General features: G+C 40.1%; 1 protein-coding gene across 11 annotated transcripts in view; it reads right to left on the reverse strand.

The window, feature by feature from the left end:
• Positions 1-17224, reverse strand: part of auts2a (activator of transcription and developmental regulator AUTS2 a) — a 241271-nt gene that overhangs the window by 191740 nt on the left and 32307 nt on the right. The window lies entirely within an intron of this gene.

Genomic DNA, 17224 nt, shown 5'->3' on the forward strand with positions numbered 1-17224 from the left:
ACCGAGCAGCAGATTTACAGTAACAAACTGCACCTCCTACGGTTTCTCACAGACAGTTGCCATTTCAGCCACCAATTCGATCCTCCTGTGAGAGGCTGATCAAAGACTCTGATCATCTTGTCTCAGGGAGACAATTTAATTAGTTTACAAAAAAATAAGCTCCCAGTGGAAAGCAAAGGACAGACAGGGAAGGATGGTGAACAGACAGACCGAACACTGAAACACACCAGAGGCTTAATGAATCTGACTTCCCATGATACAGAGCTCAAAGTGCATGCCCAAACACACACAGCAGACAAAGTAAACAATAATTGGATGTGTAATGAATGCTAATAAAGACTGATAAGTGCAATCTCTCCTTGTGGGGTACTCCAGGACAACAGTGCATATTAACTTCAGCTACCTAGTTAAGTTGAGCACTGCTTTGTCTCTCATTCTTTAGGGAGTCCTCGACCTGATTACCACATTTTCAGTAGTTGTAAAATAGCATTAAGTGAGCTCTAAGTGTAACAAATTGCTGGATAATTCACTGCCTTTGTGCTGATGTAACCAACTATAGGTGTGATTAAAGCAGCCAAACCACTTCATGTGTGGTTCATATATTCATGCTAGCCATCACCTCTGTACCTTATTACAATCTTGCCAGTTCTGGCCTCAGCTAATACAGCTGCTTAACCTCAAGTAAAACACAAGGTCCAATAAAGGACACCTCAGAAGTATTCCAACACAACATTCATAACCAGACATTCCATTATCCCAAGTGATCAGCATTTGTGTAAGAGGTGGAGAGGTGGGTGATATGTTAACATCTAATCAGCTGATGTCATTCCATCAGTCTGTGATTGCTGATATATGAATGTGCATACATGAACACACTGAAAGAAGAGTGAATGAAGAGTCCTCATACAGTGGATAGCTCAGAATATTCGACAATTGATCACATACATGTGAATGCCTTTAAGTGATTAACAAGTGTGGTTATATATTAAATATATATATAGCAATAAAGTTGTAGTGTTGTTATTCAAGGTAAGGATTATGAATAGATTTCAGTGACCACTGAAACCAGCTTAACTGCCATTAATGAGCTGCAGTGTTTATTAATGTAAATTACTGCACAAAGAGCATGCATAATATGACCTCTAGATGTCAGTTTAATTGCATTTTACTTATTTAGTTGAATGTTTAAGGAGGAAGAGCACTGAAACAGTCAAATAAAAAAACTGCCACTTTTGCCAAGCAAAATGTCAGAAATAGAGTGCCTCTACAGCTAAAAAAATCTGTCTACCTTCTGTAGCGTCTCAAAATAGAAACAGGTGCTTAAAAACACAGCTGCTGAGGGTTTCCAGGGACAGATGAATCTGAATTATACAAAGAAACAAGTAGGAGGGGGCATGAGTGTGTAGGGCTGTTTGAGGCTAGTGGAGCTTTTCAGGTATGCAGTAAATTATTCCTCAGACAGATACAATACACAAGATGTTTACCTGTATAGCTGTCGTCTTTTTCATGATAGCACTCCCAACAATAGCAGACCGAACAAAACAACGTCCACTTGAAAAATGCACTTGTACACTTCTTACACATACACACAGACACCTAGACAATTTCCTGGCACTAATCTCAGAGAGCAGATTTTTTCCATGTGAGTGAGTGAAAAAGACAAAGGGGTATCCTGTGTATGATGATCTGATTTCCTGGATGTGTCTGGCTGTTGAACAAATACAGACTCTTTTTCTTTCTGAGAGCACAGAGAGGACCAAGGGGAGCAGGAGCGATGTTAGATCTTATTGACTAGATTCCTTCTGTATCTTTTAGTCTTATCAGGCATTCTCAAGGAAGTGCTACTGGTTTCTCTAAATAAAATATAGTAGCCTGAGCCACACATATCACATCAAAAACAGCCATTAAACAACTGCAGCATGGCCAGGATAATCAGGTTAAACAAAACAAGACATGACCAGTGACAATGTAAGAATAGGGGTGGAATGATGGTTTCTAGAAAAGTGTTGCTAAGAGTGTCTTAACGCCAACAGAAGATCTTAATACACAGTGAACAGATCTGTTTGACACAGCTTGTACGCATGCTTGTGTGCTTACATGTGTTTCCAGTATGCATTTCAGCAGAGATGCCAGCAGAGCACAGGATGTAATGATGAACAAACTTATTCAGTATGAGCCATTAGACCCACAACATTTACCCTGATTAAATAAACATGAGGAACAGATACAGTCTGTCAGCTTTGCTTTTTTCATGTTAATCACTGAGTAAGCAGAGCAGCCACAGTGGCCCTTTAATAGGCGCAGAGGGATAGCTATGATAGTCTGAGCATTTAATGTTTTTTTTAAATCCTACAGAAGAAGAAGAATTGAGACACTAACTTCAGCGATTGGAATTATATGAGTAATATAATATTGAGGTTTATTTAAATATATGTGGTAAAAACATTCTGTGAAGTGCAGGCTGCACTCTTAAAATAAGAACAAACAGGAAAGAAGGACATACTGTTTTGCTTATAACAATCCCTGGCTGCTCAGCATTGTGGGATGGATTTCACCTTTTGGCACCTTGTTGGCTTAAATAATTACACCTAATTGCTGACAGAAGTAAAGGCGAATGAACCATTAGCCTAAACAGGAAGAGTGACTGCTTACATTGACTGCACTGGGTCAGAGTCTTTATTGGATTCTGCCATTCACTGAAACTACAATTCACTTTCTGCAAAAAAAGCTGTCTACAGCTGACAAGTCACCCAACTTATGGCTGGACAGTAACACACACAACACCACACTCTTCAGATAATATTTACCTGAAACTGAAATTATAATTGGAGTTAACTACTTAAAAAGGAATAATATTAAAAAGAAAAATAAGCCAATAATGATGCAACAGACATTTCACTAGTCTTTACAACTGTAAAGCAAATGTACAGTAAGCACAATATGTAATTATCATGTTGCAATGGCCAGAAGCGCATGTCTGGTCTTATGATGATTCAAAAAAGAAATACAGTGACTCCAACCAAACAAGTTCATAATGATTTTACACCACACATGTTTTAGTTTAAAGGTCTAAAGCTCTGAAGATTTGAAATATCTGACTAAAACATGAACAGGAATATATTGGGTTGCATTGGCTGTATTGTTTCTATTTTATGTTTTGTATTCAGGAATTGTAAACTCCTTGCCTGCAATCCTGCAGCTGAAACAAGGGAAACATTTCACACCATTAAATGTGCCTGAAGCTACTGAGCAACCAGGATAGTGTAATTCTCCTTGGATGCTTTCAAAGCCTTTTTCATTGGAGGAGTAAGCTTAGAAAACATGTAGACACTAAAATAAACCTGTACTAAAGAAAAAAAGTATCAGATTGTGTAATGGTGTAAATATTGTCACTATCACTATTTGACAGCTTTCAGCTGCATAAAAAATAATCATCTACAAGTTCATTAAATGTTCTCCCAGATGCCAGGTGACTGGTGGTTAGACTAAAACATTTGTCAATATAATTGAAATGACTTCAGATGAAAATTAAGCTTAATCAGCCACCTATATGCATTTCTATTTCTAACAAACTCACGCAGATCTGCTGCCAACATGATAAAAGCCGAGTACAATTTCTGAGGCATCACCAACTAGAGAAAATGTAAGAGCATAGTAAATCCCAAATGATAAATTCCAACTACAGACAGTCACACATGTTCAAGAAATAATCATGTTTAGCTAAGTCCGCAAATAAATTCAGCAGGTAGTCAGCAGCACTGGCATCAGCACATGCACAGAGATAGTGCCATGTATTCAACAAACTAAAAATTGACAAGCGCACCGCATGGGGACAGAAAATCAGTGCAAAAACTGAACCCATACAGCCATACTGAAAACCTCTAGTCAAAGGCTTTGAAAGGAAAGTCAAGAGAGAGTCTTGAAGATGATAAAGAGCTGCTGGCAGGAAACAAGTGGCCGTTATGACCAAGTGAGGGCAGCACGTAATGATTCCCTGTAGCGGTGGTATGCTGAGAGTGGTAGCAGATGTGCATTAGTACCTGGGATGACCTGCTTTGAATGGGGGTCTAGTCAAAATCTCTTTGGAGGCTGTCATCATCGTACCAGTATATTTATTATTAAATGTGCTTGAGTTTATTAAATGTAAAAACGGAAACAATGCTTTGATAAATACTTTATAGCAAAGCAGGGGCATTGGATTGGAGCAGGAAGTGTGAACATCAACAACAAGAAGACGAAGAAACAAGTTCTGTTTCTGCTGACTGTTGAATTATTACTGCATTCGTGCAGCGGAATACTTCACATACTTTTCACCTCTCAAGCTACACAGACTTTACACGATCTTCTTGCTGGATGTTCACAGATCCCCATGTACAGAGAAAGACTGCAGGCACCACTCAGAGCAGGAAGAGGCATCTACCATTACTGCATTATTTTGCACAGATGGTGGAGAACAAAGAACAAACACTGAAGTGATGTTGTGCGCTCATAGGATGCAAATGTGTACAACAAAGATTATGTGCAAAATGACAGGCCTGCATTTAGAAAACACCTGATGCATTAAGGAGGGTTATTGTAGTAACAGTTCCACATTTTGTGACATTTTTAAATTAGCACAGTTGTGGGTATACTTTTTATTGCTAGATAAATGACGCCTGCATTTAAAGTTGCATTTAGAGCACCTATTAAAACACAACGTAAATAAAGCATGCAGCAACACTCGCGTAAGAAACTGGATTATCCTGCCTGTTTGATTTCTAAGTAAAGTGCTGAATAAAGATGTCCACAGACACACCAGCTCTACACTGAATGTAGTGCACTGGAAAAACTGAAACTGTCTAAGTCAGTGTATCCCTTTAACCTTTATTGAGCCACGGCACATATTTTACATTCAAAAAATACCACGGCACCATCAGCCACATCATCCACAGAATACTGATAGCCAGCCTATGAAGGGTGGGTAAAAAAATGCACTTCATTCTCCTCCTCCTCCTCCTCTGTCAGACTTTTACCAAATCTACTTGTTTGTCCATTGTTGTTTTAAAAAATGTTTTGTGTGTGTGTGTGTGCATGCAGCAAGTACTACCACCACAGAAGGAAAAGCAAACCTCCCCTGAGATTTGGGAAAACAAAATGCTTGATTTCACTCAAGCTGTGTCTTTGTAGCAACAGCTCTCACTCCTCTTATTTCTTTCTTTTCCCCTCCACCTCTATGCTTCACAGCAGAAAATTGACTCAGGGAGGGAGCGAACAGTGGGAGATGCTAAAGCTTTCCTGTCCTGAGAGTGCTTGTCTACTGCTCACTGCCAAAACCAGTGTTGTCAGGCACTGAAACACAGGTTTTCAGACAGAAAAACTTACAGCAATTGGTTTAATTTGCTCGCTTGTTCTCCACTAGACCAGCGTTGGGTTAATGGCATGTGAATAAAAGAGGCTCCCTCTCAGGGCTCTCCAGCCAAGGAATGGTTGTTTGATTAACCCCACAGTATTACACAAAGGCCTCCAATCGTGTCTACTGTAACACTGGCATTCCTGCTTAGAGCACCAAGCAGGCGATTAGCTCTCTTCATATTATCACAGCTTCGGTTGCATTCAACCACTTACTGTAATGCATACCGAGGTGCTATCGAAAATACAACATGGGCACTTTGGCAGAAAACAGAAGGGGAAAAAACTGATGGCTTTAACCCCCCCATCATTCCTCAGCTCTCCAGACCAATGATGTGATGTTTCTTTTGGGACACTGTGGCTTCAGACAGAATTGCGCAGGTTGCTTAGCAACTGGGTACAGAAAGAAGATCATTAAATTGCACTGATTCTCACTAAGTCCTTCGTTATGCATCTGAAAACTTGTTGCCCCGACCCACTGTGAATAGGAATGTTTCCTCAGATGAACTCCGATGTCTCCAAAGCACAGCACAACGCCATTCAAACAAAAAAAGCAGTAAAAATAATAAATACAAGTTTCAATAAATGACTGATGGGCAGGTTTCAGGAAATGGAAAACAAAAGGGTTTTTTTTTATTTGTCAGTTCATTTGTCTACAGTAGTTTGCTGTAGATTGTTTGTCTTCAAATGGCCTTTTTTTAACTTGAAATGATACTGCTAAAAGCAAGCAAGAAAAATCCATCTGCAAATCAACTGAAACAATAAGATTAGGATAAGGGGTACCTTCAGACTCCAACCTCACATGTTTAACATATTTCTTTCCATAAGAAAACTGAAGAGCACCAACACCGCTTTCCTCATGTCAGTTAACATTAAGTTAAATCAATGAAACACACAGTGGTTGTACAGAGCTCTATTTCCTTCTCAATAAAGCCTGAGCAGTGGCTGCAGCTCACCACAGTGCCGACACCTGCACTATTTATAGCCCTTGGACATTAAAGCTAAGAGTGTAACAGGATACTGTAGACTTGCCCCTCCACTGGTAATTAGACGCCCAGTGAAAGCTCACCATCTCCACAATGGAAAGTAAGACAGCACCAACAGCATTAGTCGTGTCAAATCCAGGCATTTTTTAGATTTACAGTTACTGCATACCAAGTTTCTGTGAAGATTCTCAACTGTGACCCACTGTTGCATTACTGTAAGCCACAAGCAGGGAATAACTGGTGAGGCATTATAACAATAAGTTATACTTTACAGTATACACAATACAATAAATATTGAAACCAAGGTCAAGTGGTTACAGTAGATTACAGTAAATTACACTGAATGAATGTAAGAACGTTCGCTTTATAGTTGTTATCTTGCCAAGAAAAGGTTATCCTTATTATAAAGTGATCTGTAAAGTCATAACAATGTCATTTACTACATGAAATGTGTTTTGTTCTTTGAAAATGTAATTATAGCAGTGTTTATGTCAGTGCTTTAGAAGACAGAAACTGACCTTCAGTACATTACAGCCTATCACATGAATGTCAGGAGTCAGGACTGACTTCAATTTGATAATCTGCATTCTAGAGACGATTGTCCCTCATAATTTCAATACTTACTATATGAAATGGTAAAACCAGGGTGCCATACCATGACACTGAAAAAGTCTTTGATCCCTCTGCCTTTCCAACTTGCCTAATGTCTGCCAATTAATGGCAAGAAAGCATACATAATCACAATATAGTCTTTAATAGAGCATGCCGCCCTATTAACTATAGCACAAGACTACACAGGAGAAGATTTGCGGTAGTGTTGCACTGCATGAAATAAGCTGAATGAAGGTGAAGACTAGCTTACAGGATTATAAGGTTTCTATACTGAATGAGGATAATGTGATTGGAAAATGAGACATGGGAGAGGAATGGGTCTGTCTTCTCTGGGTAAATGGGATAAGAGGCATGGTGCTGTTTTGCTAGTGGCATACTAGCATGTGTGCTATGAGCAGGTTGTTGAATACAGGAGCTTTCATGCCACCAGTAATTTAGATGGAATAGAAGGTGATTTGAGGCCTATGTACAGAGTTTTACTGTGAGAATGCATGAGCTGAAAAGGCTCTGTATTATTACAACACTTGTAAATGTAAATGACCAAGAGACATTCAGCAGCTTTTGCTCCAGGGTTGTTGGTGTTTAATCACACTTCTGTTTCTTTTGTACACCCACAATATAATTCATAGTAGCATGCCAAACAATGTGGAGGAATCATGATGGAGATCAGCTCTAATGACATGCAAACTGAGAGAGTTTCATTTCTACTTGACAGAAGAACATTCAGCAGCATGAAACCATCTGTGACATTAGTGAAACAGCACACAGCCATAGCAAATTAATGCTGTAATCAAAGCTGCATGATTAATCAGTGTTTTGGGGCCAGAGAGTGTGTTATTTCACCTACCCACAAATGATGCTTTTATGCTGCTTTTAATCAGACTGTTAATTTTTATGATATGGACCACCCAATCTGTGGATTAACCACTGAGCTCATGATCATAACTGTCTGGCATATGCAGGAAAAATGGCCAGCACAGTAATTACAGTGGTGTAAATGTGGCTCATACAGAGACCATTGGGGGTTTCACAGCCTTTTCTTTTCCTATTTACCAAATTCAAAACTGTTGTGACTGTTCTGTGTCCAAATTCTCAGCAGTACAACATCACACAATTAACATCACTTAATTTTAATTATATTCTATTTCACATTTTCACTCACACAATTCTTAAAAAAAAATCAGCCTAAAACACAGATAAAATAGATACATATCTAATTAAAATGTAATCATATCAATTAAAGTAACTATCATTTTTCCTATTGTTTTTCCTCTAGCAAAGGTGCAAGGAAAATGAATACATTATGCCTATGTAACAGTAAAGCTGGTATAGCAGAAGAAGATGAAGCTGTGAAGTTAGTGAGCTTTACACCCAAAGGCCATTACACCATGTATTGCAAGCATTCAGTGATCCAAGACTAATAATAATATGCTTTTTGTGTGCATCTTTGTGTTTTGCCTAAATTTGTCATTAACAGCATTAATAAGTCAGCTTGCAACTTAACTGGAGTGCCTTCGTTTCCACTTTGACAGACACCTTGATTTATGAGCATATAATTCTTTGCCTATAGTTCCATAGTTTATTGACCAAATTGGTATTTTCTACATATTGCACACTTGAAAGGCTTTTTTGAAGTAAAATCCGCAAGAGATTATTACTGCCTTGTGTCTATGAGCTCTGCAAGCTACAATGCAACACAGCTTTGTTTTACTTTAACTGAAAGATTTGCTACATATTCTCTGTTTAAAGTTGTTACCTCCAGCAAGAAAAAGTTCTGATTTACACTTAAATTCGTTCCCAGTTATGAGTGTTCCCTTATTGAGCCCCTCTCATTAGCTAATACTGTGACCTGCATTCCAAGCAGCTAGGTCTGACAGAAGACCTGTGTTTACACCTGACTTTTATATTAAGACACTTTATATTAGCTCTTCTAGTAATTAGCGCTGGAGGAAGTGTCCGGTGGGAGGGAAGTCTGGGTGTCCCTGCTTAGACTGCTGCCCCCGAAACCAGGCCCTGGATAAGCGGTCGAAGATGGACGGATGGATGGAAACTTATCGAACAAGCATTTATAATGTCAAGTGCATTTCATCTACGACTTCACTCGCAGAGCATTTTCAAGCTGCAGCAGACAAAAGTGAGGAATAAATAAACATCACAGCTATGTGTGCCAGTCAAAGTGAATGGCACTGCAATTAACGTTGGACCATTGAGGACTTGTAGTTAGGTGCAGAAGAAAAGAAGTGGAGAGAGGCTCTTCTGGTGGCAAACAAGAAATATAACCTTCAACTTTCTCTCCCTCCAGACAATAAATTGGCTAAGATTTACAGCTCTTACACATACCATCTGTCTGCTTTCACACCTTTTATACTAATCTAACACTCCTGACAGATGAGGGAGTTCATTCACTGATCAACTGCTTAAACCAGCTAGACTGTGGATCCAGAAAGGGAAAATGACCTTTCCTTTATTAAAAAAGGCTGCCATTTTTGTTTCTGTACTGGCGTGCATTTTGGCTCTACATCAGTGCAGTAACCAAAGCTGTTTCAGTCTTAAACGATACAAACCACCTGAAACCTACTAATGCTCCAAACTTACCAAAAACACTATGTACCTGAGAGGGACAAATAACACCACAGCTCACCATGACACAATTACTAGGCTTTTTTACAGGAGTTCTAAAATAGTTCAGCAGAATCCCTCTGCACATCAGTTCTTTGTGACTAGTAGTGGATCAATATATAGCGATGACCAACTCTAAATTCTGTTTCTGTCCAGTTTACCCAAAATCAGTTCTGATAAATCTGGCAGAAAACATTAAGGGACATCAAAAGCAATTAGCAGCTGTTTGTTAGAGACAACATCAGTTTTTAATCACTAAATTGCAAATCTAATTTTAAGATTTAAGATTTACTGCCCTTTGTTCCTCTTGCTGTCAGATAAGATTAAAGTTAACTGAAGTGTTTTTGTTTCTTTAGGAGTGTTTTGAGATCCTGTCACAATAAGAGTAGTTGAAAATAAGTTATGTATCAAAAGAATGTCCGACCTCAGTGCACATCTGACAAAAGAGGCATTCAGAGGAGCACTGCCATCTATTCCTGCTGAAACACATTACTCTCCTCCCAAGTTTATGTGCTATATTTCTCTACAGAATCCTGAATGAAGTATTTGATAACAGATAAACAGAGCGAAGTCACCCAGCCTGTCATGTCGACTTGCCTGTGAGAATAGTATAATGTCCCAGGGTTTGACACTACGCCTGCTTACTATCGAGTAATCAGTTTAGATGCATCAGAAGGAACCCAGGGCCCACTGCACCAGAATGCTCTCACAATGGGTCCGAGGATGTCATCCCGGTACCTAATGGCAGTCAGGGTACCTCTGGCTAGCACATGGAGGGCTGTGCGGCCTCCAAAAAAATGCATACTGTTTGCTCGCTGCCCTCTTTCTGACTCATTTAGGGAAACTGATGCGTGACAATGTGCTGAGCCTAAAAGCGAGATAAGAAGCTTATCCACCAAATGATACCTAATACAAGCATGATGGAGGTTGTGGAGGCTTTTGTTATTAAAAGTGGTTTAAGGGCTATGAGCCAACTGAAGTGCACATATGGTTTAGACAAATGCACAGAATCCTGCTGGTATTACTGTAGACATGGCTAGGCAAACTGAACATGTTGACATGTTCACTTTCACATTACATTACATGAAACAACATAAGCAGAAGCACAGGTCTTTTGTGTTCCACCTTTTAGCCCTTCAAGTCATTTATAACGCACACAGTGCTGTCCCAATAGTCAGCCCACCCACTCACACTTAACAACGGAAGTTATGTCAACAGAAATAAATCACTGACGCACTGTTAAGGTTAGCAGATGTGAACATTAGTTAACAGTCTGTGTAATTATGTTATCACAGCCAGCAATTGTGTTCCAGTCTCAGGGGACTGTGATCAGGCTGAGCCTTTCTTCCTTCATCATCACAATTCAACAGAATGCAATTACCACAGCACGAGACTATCGGATATAGACTACTGGATACTGACAAACATGTGATGTGTCAGATGTCTTTCAAATAGAACAGCAATGTTGGCCACGATTAAGTGAGCTGGAGCAACACAGCTGGAAAACCCTGACAGAGTGATGCTGCTGTTTTAAGCCTGGGAATTATTATTAATAGACATCTGGTAGGAAAGGTTTTATTTATTTTATATATAATGTAGATATGCTATAGTAGTAGAATATCTACGTGTCAATCCTCTTGTTCTTTATTAGACAGTATACTGTCCCTGCCATCAATCAGCCAACGGTCCCAACATTTCAATTGCATCCATGTGATATCATATAGATGAATATCAAACACGTGAATATTTCACTTGAAAATGGTTTATTTTGTTTTTTTTATTTAAGGTAAGTGACATAAACCAACCATGCAGTGTTGCATGCACAAGCCCTTAATAACCCAAAGTAATGTTTAATGGGACTACAGTCGCAAGATAATGCAAGCTGATAGCGCCAAGGAAATGACAGCTTTTACAGCTTGTAAGGAACTGCTGAAAAATGCACTACAGGCATGACACACAGTACACTGGCAGGAAATATGGGTTGTGCCGCTTTTTACGACCAATATCCTGTGGGTTATGCCTCTGCGTCTGCAGGGAAGTGGAATCTGAGACACTTTAAGGAGCTGTCATTCTGTTGAGTTTGCACATCCGTGGTTGCCCTGCAGCACTGCTCTCTCTTTGTTGCAGAGCTGTCCCCTGGGAACATACACTGCATGACCAAAACATGGCAGAGCCCTGTGACCTCGATGACAGTCCATTCTGCCCCCTTCACCTGTCTGTCCTGGGTTCTCTCAGGTTGCCACTAAACACAGATGACAGCTTTCAGCACCAGTGAGAGGCTGCAAGAGCTATGATGTGTCAGCCTGGGAAAAAAATCTTGCCTCCACCACAGTTAGAGGTTATCAAATTATCAAAGCCACTGCATGCAGATGATGATGTCAGTGCTTTGTGTGAGCACAACTAATAGCTTGTCGGGGCACTGATTTCCCTCATACATCAACCAGGAGAGACGGGTCCTTGCAGCAGTGACACCCTGTCTAGGTGAAATCTGTGCCACCTGTCACCTGTCAGACACCCATCGCACAGAGAAGTCACAGATAGGGCATCTGCTGAGAAAGTCTGAGAGTGCGTGAGCGGAAATTCTAGTGACAGAAGGAAGCAGGAAAAGGTAGAGCAAAGGAGAGATAAGTGCCTACTAAAAGACAGACCTGGGGGGCTGTGTAAGTGGAAGATAGAGAGGAGAAGTAGCAGAAGCAAGTGATTATCACTGCACTATTGCAATTACACAAAAAGGTTTCCAGGGTGGAAGAAAGCAAGGGCAGTTTTATTTTTGCTACAGAAAGCAACACTTTAAAAGGGATAGATAAGAGTAAAAAAATATTCAAGTGAGGGACAGAAGTAGAAAAATCCAACAATTTGCATTTCAAGTCCATGGCTTCAGCAAAAAGAAAAATGTCGTAAAGGAGAGCCAAGAAAACAATGTAAGGCCATTTATTTAAGATGAACCATGAGTAAGCCCAACTAAATATGGCCAGAGAGGGGCAAACAACAATGACATTTCATGCAAAAAAAAAACTTATGAGATCGGTAACAGAGCACATAGATAGATATACACATAGAAACTTTTTATCTAAAAGGCATGACCTGAACATTCACTTCCAGCACTGACAAAGACACACTTAGGCACTTAGGACTTAGGCAGAAAACTCATGATGAACGGCATTTTTACAAGCAGAGAATCTCATAGAAGGATGGTATTTGCTTTGTTTTGGGACACAGAGTTGGGCCACACTTCTTATATGGTTTAAGATGGACTGCGGTTTAGTACAGTTGCAACATGTAACATTAAAACCCAATTCAATTAAGATGATCAAAGACAGCATTTACTTAGTCACCTGAGTCACCTTTATCTTCAAGAATATCCCGTCCCATTTTTAAAAACATGCCCAGCAACACTGACCAGTGATGTGGGCTGGCACAACATATACCTGATGTGGCATTGTTGGACTACTACCCCCATCCCCATGAAGAAGAAGGTGCTCAGTGGTTGACATTTTTAACAGTGATGACGCCATCACATCAGTACATGGAGATCCCAGACACTGAGAACGGATGCATGTTTTTTTATGACTGATGGACTGAATGTTAAAAACAGGAGATGACTAGGTTGATTAATAAATATTTTCCAAAATGATGATAACCACAGTATAATCAGTAACTGTTTATATGCTTCCCCATTTGTATTTGTGTTATGCTTGTGAGAGTTCAACCAAAGAAAACTACACACTCACCACAATTATTTCATAGACAGAACACGAAACTCATTAGTTACTAAGCGCGGAGGATATGCAATATCCAATAACTGTTTTGTATGCAGCCAGACACTTTCTGCCACGGTACAGACAGATGAATGATGGAACCTTTCAAGCAGCACACACACAGACAGTACAAGGCTGTCGTGAGAAGATCAAAGCAAGTGAAAGGACTATGAAAGCAAAGAACACTGCAAAGACAAATGTGTAGTAGGAGATTCTAGGAACACAAAACACTTGAAAGCCAAGTCGCTCAAAGTGTTTGATGGAGTAAAAAGGAAGACGAAACATTGTCCCGTATGTTAGACATAACAGGATGCATACTGGTAGGCGGAAACACACACTCACTCCCTGTCATCTGTGTCCCAGGCTAAGCTGTGCTGTATTGCAGTGCCTGGCACATTGAGTTTCCCCACGTGTGCATGTTACAGCACACAGCTGTACTGCACAGCAAGAGTGAGTGGAACAATGGGTCTGACAAAAAAACACACGTATCTAATTAACACACACACACACACGGACATCTGTGTGAATTCCTCTAAAGCACCACGGAGGCCTGGAAACAATGCAGGGATACAGAGGACGGCACACAGACACAAAATGTCCTGTTTAACTGTTCAAAATGCAGAGTTAGTGAAGGACATCTGATCAAAAGACACACCTTCTCCTGAATAAATTGTAAACTTATTTATTATGCAGAGCACTTTATCAATAAACACCTATGTCACTGATGACCACTGTTGTGGTCTACCCCCTAAATTAACAATGAGCATTAACTGACACACTTCAAGTACTTGGAGCACAAAAAAAGTTTTTGCTGGATACATAGGAATACAAGAGACTTGGTGTGAATAGAGCCTCATATTATCAAGTCCTTGTTACTACATTTATGTACAGGTGCTTCCCTCCCAGCTCCTCACAAGGGTCTCTGTGGTCAAAGATGAGCTCTCTGCAGGGTCATTACCATTTCAACAGTTCTGGTTCAAGAGCCAGACTTGCCTATTAGTCTGAGAGGGCTGCTGGAGACAAAAGCACAGTGTGCTGAAGAGGTTCAATACTGCAATATTTATTCTACAGCAGTAGAAGCAGCCGGTTCTGTGATAATGCAAAAACAATCCAAGTGAAAAAATGCTTATTATGTAGGTTATTGGGAGTGAAAAAAACAACCTTTTACACATAAACATATTTAAAGCAGCTGGTAGCTTTCATGTTAACATTTACATAACAGAAATATAACCTGAAATGGACACTGCACTCAAACTCTGACAGATTCACAGGCTGATACTGTAAGGACAGCTCAGAATGTACTTCTTAGAGAAAACTGTAATTAATTCAGGTTAAGCAAGTTCAGATCATTACTTTAAATTAATAAAATAAAATCATTGATACCATAAAAGACTTAATTCTCATCCTATTTTTTTTATTTACTAATTTATTTTTCTGTTCTTTTTTAAATTATCTTACATTATTCAATAAAAACAACAACCCAGAAACTAAAGGCCATTTAGTCTCAACAGGTTCTTGTTCCTCGTAAAGAGCAAGGATCAATGTGCTAAAATAATACATCACTGCCAAAAGCATATTTCCTGCACAAAGATAAAATAGGCTTATAAACTGGCAGAGAGTAGGAATTTAACAAGTGTATGGATGAGGGAGCAGGAACGTGAAGCTTGGCTGACAGACTGATTGAAAACAGAGGAGAAATCAATCAGTGAATGCACAGGCTCAACAATGCATCACTGATTTTACTAAGGGCAGACAAGAGCAAAAATAAAAGGAAAGAGAGAGAGAGAGAGAGAGAGAGATAGCAGACATTTCCATTTGTTATCACTTCCCTTCTGCCCTGTGATGGACTGATCGATGTCTTAAGGGCGGATTAGCTGAAGACCCCAGCCCCCCCTTCAGCTGATCCTATTCAAACACCATGGCAGCCACTGAATGCACTCACAATGAGAACGGGTGGGAACAGTGACACAAGCCCGTGTCTTTGCTTTTGGTTGGATCTAGTTCATTACCTGTGTTTGTCTTGGAACAGAGTGCAATTTACATCCAGCCAGGCCTGTAAAATCACTTGAACCTGAACAGTGTAGTTCATCCGCTGTAGCCGACAGAGACAAACGCAAAACAGGACATTTTAATGGGAACGGTTTCACATCGGCACAGCTCTCACAGGGATAAACCACAGAACAGACACACTTTCAGCAGCCTGGTAGTTTCCATGCAGTCTGTAGGTCGTGACCTAAGCTGAGGGACGATGATACTCAGTATGGTGATAGGCTCTCAAGCATGTGTGTGCGAACATGGACAGAGAACACCATGTTTCCACAGGAATGTGAAGAACAACACAGATACAAATGCTACATAAAGTACATGAGCGCTGAGTGAAAGCTTGTGCAGACAAATGTAACACTATTTGAAAAAACAACCAGATGAAGGATACCTCCACATGAGGTCAATTAATGATCAAAAGGTGGGGTTATTAGCGTACTTATTCAAGTTGATTTATGAAGGCTTTTCAACACCAATCGATCCAACAGCAACCACTGAAAATGGCTTAATTGTCATTAATCAGCTGTGCCCTTTCTTCAAAGAAATTACTGCACAAAGAAAGAGCTTAATGGCCTCTAAATGTCAGTTTAATTGTGCTTTATGTGTTCATTATTCTGTTGAACGTTTAAAGAGGAAGAACATTTAAATAGTCAAGTAAAAAAAAGAGCTAAATAAATCACAAAAAAAGAAAAAAGAAAGCCATTTGCAATAGATTCATCACATCACCCAACCCTGTTAAGGATCAACTATAGTAAAATCTAGTTGAGCTGATTTCCCCAGCTCATAATTATAATGTATGTGTTATTGGACCAAAAGCCTGGCAAAATGTCCAATATAATCTAAACTAGGTCTGTCCCGATCCGATATTGATATCGGATATCTGTCCGATATCAGCCAAAAAACAAATATCGGATTTTATCGGAAGGCATCTAAAATCTCCGATATCAACGCGCTGATAAAAGTAGGTGACGGTAGTGCACCTGTTGCTGCCGCCCAGTGAAGAAGAAAAGCGCCCGGCTCCAGCATGTAGAGATCACGTGATCACAACAAGTGTGTGTACGTGTGCGACTGTAGCAAGGAGAAGAGATGTCGGCTGTGCGGCAGTATTTTTCCTTCAGTCGGACAAAGACATTGCAGCTACGTGCAAAACTTGTCATGCTCAAATTTCCCGAGGAGGCACAGAGGCAAGGAAGTTTAATACGACCAACCTCATCGCACATTTGAAGCAGCACCACAAACAACAATATGAAGAGTTTCAGATCACAGAGGCGAAAAAACAAACCTATCCCTCCCTCAAACAACCAACGCTGGGCGAAACATTTCAAAAGCGTGACAAACGCCCACGGGACAGCAAAAGGCGTTAGCTATAACAGAAAAGATCCCAATTTATTGTGCTCGATGACCAGCCCCTGTCTGTGGTGAGTAATGTCGGGTTCAAACGCTTAATTGAGCACCTCGAGCCTCGCTATATTATCCCTAGCCGCCACTCCATTTTCAACAAAACTATGACCCAGATGCATGAAGAAGTTAAGACGTTTATCGCCAGACACGTAGAGAAAGCTAATGCTGTTAGCTTCACCACCGACATCTGGACCTCAAGCCATTCTCCGCTGTCCTTACTGATTCTGACTGCGCACTGGATAGACGATGAGTTTACATTGCAGAGAGCAGTGTTACATGCACGCGAGTAACGCTAATAGCGAGTAACAGTAAGAGTGGTCAGCAGTTTAATAACTGACTGACTGTTTTCTGCTCTTGTTATTAGAGAGGTGCGTTTATTTTGTTTACACTATTTGACAATGACCACATTGTTTTGGG

This window comes from Parambassis ranga, chromosome 14 (genome assembly GCF_900634625.1).
Source record: "Parambassis ranga chromosome 14, fParRan2.1, whole genome shotgun sequence".
Lineage (NCBI taxonomy): Eukaryota > Metazoa > Chordata > Actinopteri > Ambassidae > Parambassis > Parambassis ranga.